This window comes from Monopterus albus, unplaced genomic scaffold (genome assembly GCF_001952655.1).
Source record: "Monopterus albus unplaced genomic scaffold, M_albus_1.0 scaffold208.1, whole genome shotgun sequence".
NCBI lineage: Eukaryota > Metazoa > Chordata > Actinopteri > Synbranchiformes > Synbranchidae > Monopterus > Monopterus albus.
In genome coordinates this window covers 352,579-364,096 of record NW_018128088.1, presented here as the reverse complement: position 1 = coordinate 364,096, position 11,518 = coordinate 352,579, and the positions used below count along the sequence as shown (strand labels likewise).

General features: G+C 41.0%; 1 protein-coding gene across 4 annotated transcripts in view; it reads right to left on the bottom strand.

Moving 5' to 3' along the window:
* bmpr1bb (bone morphogenetic protein receptor, type IBb) overlaps positions 1-11,518 on the bottom strand; it is a 46,349-nt gene that overhangs the window by 28,020 nt on the left and 6,811 nt on the right. The window lies entirely within an intron of this gene.

The following is an 11,518-nucleotide window of genomic DNA, read 5'->3' as shown; positions in this document are numbered from 1 at the left end:
GTCAAGGATGTTCTCAATATTATATTTGCAGCAGCACTCCTAAAAGGTGATTCACTGGCATCCACACATACTGTACATTATTAGGCATTCTAGTGCACGTAAACCTCTCTTTCTGGAGATCCCAGCACATTAGATATGGCACTATCAGTAGCCTTTCCCCCCGACGTTGTTGTTTGCTCCCTGCCAATGATAGCACAATGAAAACACAGGAAGCAGTTCGAAGAGCAATGAGGCTGCGATCGATGCCTCCGTGTCAGACTATAAGCTAGGTGATGTCTTAATGTCCGCCCTCCTCACTTCTCATCCCCGTTTCCCACTGGCAGGCTGTCAAGACTCCGTCTACCACTAATGTATCTGAATACAGTGCCATCCAGGTCCGCCTCACAGCAGTCGATAAATACTGGAAATGCTATCCATCTCTGAAACATCACTCCTTCACTTACTGTAAGTGCGCATCACTGTGGGCACCATCCCCACAGTGCTGACAGGGAGGAAGACAACACCAGGCAGAACGAGCTATGACCTAGCATCTTTGCAACCACAGGCATAGTTTTCAGTACTAAAATTGCACAGAACAGACGACCTGTCTGAGTTGTACTCTTGTTTGTAAAATAGAAAGCTGGTGTTTCACATCATTGCACGTGTAACAAATAACCTAGAAAAAAAAAAACAGTCCCTCTGGATGGACTATGATGCAGTTTTCTCCTCATGTCCTCTGAAATTGCAACATCTCTTGGCTTTAGAATTGGTATCTATGATGTCTTTGACTGACTAATCCATCATAGCTATCCACTGGAAATAAGAGCTAACTACTAAGGTAGGTCAATAAACACCAAATGAAGGGTAAGTCTAGTTCAATCACCTTGTAAATCTGGTAAGATGTCATTTCTGTACCTGATTTACTCCAACTCTCAAAGATGTCATTTCTGTACCTGATTTACTGCAACTCTCAAACATCTCTTTCTGATCTGTGATCACCAGTGTAGGTCAAGATGCACTACTCCCCTCAGAGCAAGAAAACACCTGTAGTCACTAGTGGAATACATTGGCTACATGGAGAAGATGTAATAATTACATTTGGTTGTTTTCTGCCCTCTTGACTCAGGCTGCTGGCTGTGAAGACTGGAACTCGTTGGCAGAAGCATCTCATTGGATGGTTCCCACCTTCAAAGGCTCCATCACTCCATATTTTTCACAAGTTATGAGACATCCATACAGCTTTAAAATATAGAAGCAATTGCAAATCTTAGTTATTGCGATTATGATTGTAGCATTTAAACTAACCTTGCACTATAGAGCAGGACATTATGTGCATAATGCACATGCAACATCAATGAAGCAGAACTAAAACATGTGGGAAAAGAGTGTGAAAAATATTTAAAAACCAAGTCAGACATACTGGAGCTGTACAGAGAATGCACTGTGTGTGTGTGTGTGTGTGTGGAGAGAGTGAGTGAGTGAGTGAGTGAGTGAGTGAGAGAGAGAGAGAGAGCGGTACACAATTAAAATTTAGAACACTGTTGATAAAATTTTATATGATGCAGGAATTGGGAATCCAACTAGCAATAACTTTCATTATTGACAAATCTTCCAATTCTCCAATTCTTTCTTGATTAATCAATTAACCATTTAGCAAACAGCCCATTAGTGAATACCCCATCAAATGTTTGAGGTTTTTGCTTATAAAATTAAAAATGATTTAGTTGTATATTCATGTGTTTGACATCAACTAATCAATTATTCAACTAGCTGTTGCAGATCTGGTACAAATTAAGCTCGTTAGTCTTCGCTTCTATATCTCGATTCTACTGTACATGTTCAAATACTCTTCACAAACTCTTGGTCCTTAAAATTACAAATAATCTGTCCAAATTAAACTTGCACAGACATTTAGCCCATTTATTACTATAAATACATGGAGGATGATAAACGTGGTATACACTTGTCCTAAATGGCACAATTGTGCTTTCTGCTGTAAAACATTCAAAAGGTCATACCACTTCACACACACACACACACACACACACACACACACACACACACACACACACCTTAATACTGTAGTAAAGTCTTTAAATGAAAATAGTGAACTTGTTTTGTTTGCAGGTCGAGCCACTGTGTGCACTGTTTATTTCAGTTTTTCCATTCCTTTGCAGTAAAACAACCTTTTGTTATACCATATGTGACAGTTTGCTCTAGAAAGTGCAACTTCTCAGTAAGTTTTACAAATTACACCCATTTATTAATTTGATTTCTGCCTGATACGTCTCTGAGCCGACTTCCACTGACCGTAACAATAAATGAGTGGATTTTCCAATAATATTTTATATTATAGTTTGCTGTAGCCTTCACAGTCACAGTAACTGATGGCGCCACGGGCCCTGTGAGAGCGGGACCAGCTGTGTGTTACGTCTGGTCACTAGTCCTGCTCTGTTTGACACCTTCGGCCACATCCCTCTCTTTCAATGCCAAGCGTACTGGTGGAATACCATGGGCTCTGAGGACCCTTTGTGCCCACCCTTAGAGAACAAACACTATTAAGACTCAACAACATGCCTCTGTGCCCATCCCCAGAGTGCAGGCAATGCCACCAGCTGTAACTGGAGAACAGAGAGCAAAGCAGCTGCTCCCAGTCTACCCTGCATCTGCCACAACTGTGATCTCACGGAACAAAGTCAGAATGCAACCACATGTTTCGACTGGCTGCTCAGTCACACTCCAGCTATTGTCCTCTCTTTCTCACCATCTTTATGTGTTGACAGTTTATTCTTTTGTCACACGCCACGATGCATAGCATGAATATTTATTCAAGATTTTAAATCCCCCAATCAGTTTTTTTACTTCATTGTCGGCCCCACCCCATCCCCCCCACACACACAAACACTTTGCCTCATATATTTAAATTACTATGTTGTTAAACCTGGAATTCTTCATGTCCCTTTCATGCATTTATTGTATTAAGCAGTGATAAACCCCCAGATTGTCTGTGTTTCAGCAGGTAGAGGAGTCGTCTCCCGGTCAGAGGTTTGAAACTCGGTGCCTGCAGTCCACATGTGGAAGTGTTTTTGGGCAAGACACTGAACCCAAAAGTTGCCCCTGATGGTTAGAGCCATGGCTCTGTTCTGTACCGGAAACAAATTCCTTGTGTGCATGTAACATACTTGGCCAAACAAAGGTGATTATCTGATTATCGTCACCAAGATCACAGGCTGATTTCTTCCAACTGATTGATGGAGATGTTTTTGGTCATTTCTGTCCCACAGACAGGTGCTTCAGACAAGAAGGCTGCATCTACTATCAAACTATGACTGTTTACTAATGTGCTGTACTTTTACTGCTCATTTATTTATGCACTTTCATAAAGTCTGGGGACAATTTACAGATTAAAACTGATAGAAGGCAGAGAAAACCTGATTCAAGTATGGGTCATGCTGAAAAATTTTCAATCCTACACTTTCCATCACAGCACAAGAGACAGTACTGAACTGACATCATACCCACAGTTTGTAACTTTCTGTATACGATTTGCATTCTCTCATTCTTCTTTTGTTAAACATCTGACAAGCTGGGCAATGCAACAAGAAGCCATTGTCTACTGGCAATAATAATTATTATACCATTTCTCTCATTCCTTCTCAGAATCAAAGTGTGGATTTCTGCCTCACACCAACTCATTCTACTTCCCATTGACAGATCCTTTAATGCTTTGACACTTTCTCAATGAGACACCGACAGCTGCTTTTGATAGCCCACCTGAATCCCAACATGGCTGCATCTTTTTACTCCACAAGAGAATGAAAGATATTTGGGAAACCATTCATTATCCTGGTATACATCGGAGTATCTGCAGTTATTTGCATCTCAGTAAAAGAAATAACACTTCAACACTCGCCTGCAGTAAAAACAGTCTGTGAGAGGATTAGCAGTCCTTATCCAGCCTTACTTGACTGTACTCATCTGTTAAATAATGCAATGCATGCACATGATTACGGCCTTTAAATACAACAAGCTAATACTGCATAGACTTCTGGGACTGACATTTAGAGTGGAAGTAAAAAGGCACATTCTGCCTTTCTCAGCCCAACATAACAACCCCAAATGAGTGATTCAATCAGCCACAAATTTGCCTCAGCTTGTATTTCCTTTTACAGTTAGATGCAGCGAGGCATGCGGCCAGTGTGGCTATGTATCTGTAGGTATGGCAGAGTGTCAGTCAGTACAGGATTATGGACAAATCCCTCCCTTCAGACCTTGTTTTCAAATGTCTACAATCCTTAACTGTTAAAAGTTTGCCCTAATGAAGCCAGGCGATTCCAAAGCTTTCCATCTTGGCAGTCATACAAGCGCTTACATAAACTTTGTGAGTCTTCTCATCAGTTTTTAACATAATACTATAAGGGAGCCACCACACCCCCCTCTAAAACAAGTAAAAAAGAAAACATTTTGAATGTCAGTGGTTCCTTGAAGACCCATTCGTTTTGGGTGTATGTGTTTTGAGCTGATTTAGTGGCTGCCATCATCAGGTGTGTCCATGTAGGGTATGGAAAAACAAAACAATAAAAGAAAGTTGGCCTATGCTGCCTATTTGGCATCGCAGTAGAGGAGAATGAGTCTGCAGGCTTCAGTGGCTTTAAATAGCTAAAATGGGTGACTGACAGAATGACTGACATTTAATGAGGTGAACTGGGAGAGCATGCTCTGCATTGGCTAAGAAAAATTCACAAGATCAACCCACAATTAGCTACTTTATATTTTCTCAGAGGGAGCTGATTCTGACCAGAGGATTCTTGCCTCACTGCCTTGGCGGTTCACAAAACAGAAGGGGGCATTGTCCTTGGTTGCTGATTTTTGTTCTCAGTCACTCTGTTCTGCAGAGATAAAGTGACTTTTAAAACACCCTGCATGGCTGTGATCACTACAAACTCACACAGAAGACCCTTGTACATGCAGTACTACATACAGCAAATCATCTGTGTCCCAGAGGAAAATGTTAGGTCAATCTCAGAAACCAGGGAAACTACGAGTGAGTAGACACATACTGTACACTGCATAGTGTATATGCCCAAACACAGACACACACACGTCATAGTTAAACAAAACAGTATCTCTTAATTAACAGCACAGATGTTTTAACCATCGTAAAACATCCAGCCAGACTGCCACAAGGTCAAGTTATTGTCTTAATCAGCTAATTCCAGAGCTTTTCAACTCTGAAAAACAACATTGACAAAGTGCCTACAAGAGGGGAACACACATCTGCCAGATCTGTCAACACATCATAACGGAGCCAATAACAAACTCAGAGCTCAGAGTGAGGTGGCAGAGAGGTCAGTCGACTGTGTATATATATCTGAGCAGGAGGAGGGGAGAGAGAAAAGAGAATGTCTATTCACAGCACGACTTTGCTCTCTATGCTGAGGCTCCCTATGTCCCATGGGAAATGAAGCCACAGGAGGCAACCTGAAACCCATGATGTCATTCTCAGAGGGCACGGGCTACCGGCAGTCACTGAGAAAGTGTACAAAATCAACATTACATAATTACTGGGGTTAACTACATTTGCAGTTGACCAGCTAGGGTGGATTAAGGGGTTCACAGATAAAGTAAAATACATGTGTAAAGAGTGATGGGTGTCTTGACCAAGACACTACGTTTGACTAAAACCATAAACTTTATCTCCCAGGTAGCTTTTCTGTTTTGAGGGATTAAAACATAAAGTAGGATTCATGTTCTGTATACACATCAAAGTCTGTAGGTCTCAGTACCAAAGATTCAGCCTGTGGTAGATTCATCTTCACCAACAGATGTCAAAAATCCATCAGATCCCATGATGCTTTAGTGTACTGCTGGAATAGAAAGCTGCACATCCCTGTATTTCTATGGCACATGATTGACTACACTTGGAAAAGCTTGTTATTCTTGATGCCTAGTACACACACACACACACACACACACACACACACAGTATTTTATGTTGCCTGTGAACATTACTGATTGCATAATTAAACTCTCACAGCACTGACTGTTTCAAAGGACATTTTGCTAGATTATTGAAAAGTGACATCTGTAATCAAATTATCTTGAGTCCCCGCACAGCCAAGACAAAGTCTATTGCCATATTACAAACAAGTTTACATTCATTGGATGCTTGTAAAATAAATAAATAAATAAAAATAATCTGATTATCAGAGAGCTGTAGGAGTCCATGTGATGGGAAACGTGTTTGTGGAAAAAAGGTTTATGACTTACAGTACCATATGTCCCAAAGGACCACGTACAATACAGATAAAAACCAACTATTACTTTCTTCCTTGCCATGCTGAGCTGTAGTGATAATTGGCAATAAATGTGGAAGTAACGTATTTGAGGTTAAACCCTACATCCAGGCTGCCAATGTCTATAACAGGTGAGTGTGTCTGGAATTAGAGTGCACACAGGGTCAGACATGTCATCAAATGCTATGCATGATGAATGCCCATTTCCTCCCACTCAGCAGGTTCTTATAGAGGATGTTTGTCCCTGTTCAGCTTTATCTTAGTGCTGATGTGCAGGGCTAATACACGACTCGGAGGTCACTCCTGAATAAAGATATGAACCTTTGATCCTTAATTCTACAGTAAGACTATGTATTCACATCAGCTCCATGGGTATCTTCTATTTACTATTCTATTATTCTACTATTATTTACTTTTAAAACGTACCGAACAGGGTTTGCATGTTGTACCCGACTGCTCTGAAATACATTCTCCAAGAGTAAAATCCACGGCTTCGCACTTCCTCTGCCCTGTGATTTAGAGTTCTGATGACTCCCAGTTTGTGTTGAAGTGGATGGTGTGAGTCAAAAAGCAGGTATTGGTCTGTGTGTCTGCGATGGATTGGCGACCTGTCCAGGGTGTACCCCGCCTTCGCCCGATTGGCGGCCGGGATTGGCTCCGCCCCCCCGTGACCCCGTTCTGGGACTAAGCGGTAGAAAATGAATGAATGAATGAATGACTATTCTTTCTTTGACAACTGCTTCAAATCCACCACTACTCCTGATTTTCAAGTTTTGGTAACTCATTTTTATACATGTAAAAAGCAATTATGCTTATTCCAGGGTCTTGGGAAAATGTTAACCACAATAAGGTTATTATGGCTTTGGTATTGCTTATATTGCTATTGTTTGCACTTTTTCCCTGTTGTTGAACCACTCTACATCAAACTAGAGCAGCCAAAGATGAACAACCCTGGCATGATGACCCAAAAGCAAATATGTCCAAACTGAGGATGCCACAGGAGGAACGTTTTGGATACTGACTACCACCTGAGATGTTGAGGGCTGAATGGTAACAGTGTAAAATGTCAGGATGATGTTCTGCAGAATGTTTATCATCACAGTTTTGGCTTTCTTATGATCTGTGGAGGTTCTATCTGAAGGCTTTTTGTGGAGGAATGTAAACAGTTATGGAAAGCAATTAGAGCCTCATTATAGCGTGTTTATTGCAGTCATCTGTGATTTTTGGCCTTGAAGATAAAGCCATAACTGTTAATTTATTCTTTGTATTTCACAGCAGGAAATTGTGTACTTGCACATGATTAACAACAACTGACAACCACTGAAGGTGATGTTACACTTGCTTTACTGACAAAGCACATTCACAGCCCACTGTCTAAATGACATGTTTTGTGCATTTGTGTCACACAAAAGCCATTCTTCAGTACAAGATGAATGTGCCATGTTTTATGTCTTCACACGGCATATTAACCCAGCACCCTCACTGGACAGTGCTGTGATCAAAGCCTGCCAAATTCCTGGGTGATGATTCCCCCTTTTGGGTCTAATGTCAGGATCAGAGACTGGAGGAGGGGAGACAGTATACTCAGCCAAACAAGCCACATAACACTAATTTGCCATGCTAGATCTATTGCAAAGGCACACATGAATCCTTGTGTGAATGCACATCAACCAGCACAAGACACAGAGAGAGCTGTTCTGTCACTCTGTGTCTAATATGGATGGACAGTGAGTGAAGAAACGATTGGATGCGGTGAGACATCCATTCAGCTCATGGGGTGCTGAGAACACCAGGATAATGGTGAACTCTGTTTGTACTGGGTCCACCTTATGTGCTTGTGTCTGTGGACAAGAGAAATATGGCCTACTTGGGTTTCTGTAGCAACATATTAAGTGAAACAATGGATCCAGAGCAGTTCAAGAACTGTATCTTCAAAGTCTGCCTACAAGTTTAATTTATGACTTTAAACAGAGGGTGGATGCATTTTCATTCACACCAATAAATGTGACTACAAGATGATTTATAAAATACTTTGACAGGTTGGATAATAATTACAGTACTCACTATCTTGCTGCAAGTTAGATGAAAGAGATAAATGTCACTTTTGTGTCTATAAACTAAAATTAAGCTAGAAACAGGAGACAGCTTATCTTAGGTGGAAATTGCTAGAAAAGGATTCACACTGCAGTTAAATTATAAAGTTTGCAGAGCTATCTATGTGGCTATACTGCAGTAGGTTTGTGGAGCCAAAGGAACAACTGGACATTCTAATGTACTGTGGACTGGGGCTTCAATCATTAAAATCAAACTCATTTCTACAGTATTACAGATATGTCAAAAGGAGGAACATATTCAGTCCAAACTCAAAACCCTCAGAGGCCTTACAGGGACATGTCCTTGTTCCTGTCACTTTTGGAGGTCTTTATACTGACTTGTATTAACCTTAACCATGACCACTACTTCCCTAAGCCCTACCTTTACTCAAACCTTGATTTAACCCCAACCTTACACAAAGTCCTCACAGTATAACTAAATGATTTACTGTGTGGGGACCAGCATCCAGTCCCCATGAGGAATGCAAGTCCCCACAGTGTTAGGGGGCTTCCAGTTTTGGATCCCCACAAGTATTGAAAAACAAGGCCATACACACACAAACACAAATAGGCTACCGACTGTGTCATTCCAGATATATTTACAGAGACAAAGTCAGAGTAGAAACCCTGGGGCCTCTGAATTTGCCAGAGGATCCCCAGCCCCCTCCTTACACCCCCTAAGTCCCTCAGTCCCCCTCAGTTTTTGAGACTAAACTACAGTCAGGTCCTTCAAGACAATCTGCCTATCTTTGCTCTGTGTTGCTTGGTTTAGGACAATTTACAGTACTACCTAAAGTTACACTATTACCAGTCAACCATGAGAAAAGTCCCACAACAAAAACACACACAGATGCTTTTTATGATCCAACTTACACAAACTGAAACCAAATAAAACACTGAAAAGCATCTACAGTATATGAACACTGTCAACAAGCCGTACTCTGTTATGGACATTGATTTGATGTGATGCTTCATCATCAGCCAGTTGTAAACACCTCAGATGAAGCCCCATCAAACCTGACCCATGAAGCTCTAGTCAGGTCTGGGAACAGGGTCGGCACCGGCCCATCCACACACCCACACACACACACACACACACACCCACAGTCCGAACCTGTCAACATGACTGAGGCCCCCCGCCTGTGATTGATGACCAGGGCTCTGCATATTTCTGAATCTGACGCATGCTGGCTCTGTTGGCTGGGAATCATCTCTGCTCTGCTTAGTTTACATTATTCTTATTATTTCTCTTCCCAATCCAGCTTTGAGTGCCTGTATGTGTGCACAAACAGGGAGGGGTTTTTCCATGCCCTCAGTTGGCCAGGTATATGTAATAAAATCTTGAGTTCTGTTTTGAAAACGCTGGGAGTTCCAGTCATTTTCACCTTTGAGGTTTTTCTCTCAGCTCTCTTCTTTTCTCCCCATCCCTCTCACCCACTTGTGCTTCCATGAAACAGACCACTAGGGTTACTTTCTGCTTCATTTGCAGCACTTTCAATAAACTAAAATAAACACAGGTTTTAAAAGGTGGGGAACACCCAGAACCTTGAGCACTGTGTCCAGAAGCAGAAAACTGTTCTTAATTGTCAAAAAGCTGTGTGTCTGTCCATATGCCTGTTTAAAATCAAGCATTTCTAGCTCAAATGGAAGCAAACCAATAAAGTCGCAAGATGCTGGTGACAATCTGAAGACAAAAGTCTTTCAGTTTCTTACCAATGAGTCTGGTGCTCAAAGCCGAAACATTACACAAGTGGAGAAAAAGAAGCAGCTGTAGGCACAATCATGAAAACCACACACAGAGTAAAATGAGTACAACCTTGACCTCTAGAACAGAGAGGTACTTGTGATAAAGAGCTATTTAAAACAACTAAACACTGACTGAGATGCAAAAGAAATATTTTCAAGTAACCAATGTTCATCTTACATGAAGACCAACTAACCTAAAGTTTTACTTACAGGTCACTCAACAGTGATTCATTTGGCTTATTTATTTTACCCATATTGAAATTTGTGACGGTGAATAATATTCATCACCCTCTCTATTCGATTTCAGCACATGATGATGTGATTCATGTGTATTGACAAGCAGAAGATTGAGCCTTATCAGCTCTCAGTCAGACAGACATGAGCTAAACCAGGAAGAACTTTAAAATACCACAACTCTGGACTATATACAAGTAATTGTATTGCTGAACACACTGTAATATGTCTGACGGCAACTATGTGCAGCTGGACACTGATTTCAGCCAGAAATGATTCACGTTTGATACACAAGACAATGTGTTAACTTAAAAAGAAGGTTCACATACAGACTTGTCTTCAAATAGCAGATAAAGCAAATGTTGCTGATTATATTGCAAATTTAGTGTCCCATGTGGTTCACTGCAGCAATGAAAGCAACTCCCTCAAACATAAATGTAGCAAAAGGCCAAAGTAGATGCCAGATTTAGCCAGTGGATCCTATAAACCATGAAAGCATTTCATCCCCTGAAACTATCTATGGATCCTTAAATTCTATGCACTCTGACATGCCTACATGCACTTTTATATGGCCATTAAATTGTGACTGCAGTTCCACGTGTATAGCTACATAGAGGTAATTAACAGCCAAGTCTGCTCTTGAGCACCTGCAATAACAATCCATGCTGTAGCAGGTTAGCTAGCTGCTACTCTCCCTCTTCCTTTTTACTATAATCTGATCCAGGCTCTCCAGCCTCTAGGTAAAGCTCTCAGAGCCTCTGAAGAGGCCAGATTTTGGAAGTTGATTTGAAAAGGAGAAAAATGCTCCACATACCTGCATCAAGTCTTTGATATAGCTGAAATTAAAACGGTGATGGCCACATATACTGTATATACTTCAAATAAACAGTGAGTCTTCAAAAGCAGTCAGACAAGCAGCTGAAAATGTGTTTAACCAAACACAGCCTTAACAAATTTATTCAAGGAAGCCTGTAGCTTTTGCTTCAGTGATGTCATCTGGTCTCTGTACAACAAACAACTGAAGTAACTTAATCACAACTACAAACACTATCATCAAAGTGGGTCATATTAGACTGAATGCAGGCTACTACAGCAGCATTTGTATTGTAGCTATAAAACCACCAGTAGGTTGGTATTTCCAAAGTAATACAAGCCACCTAATAGAGCTCC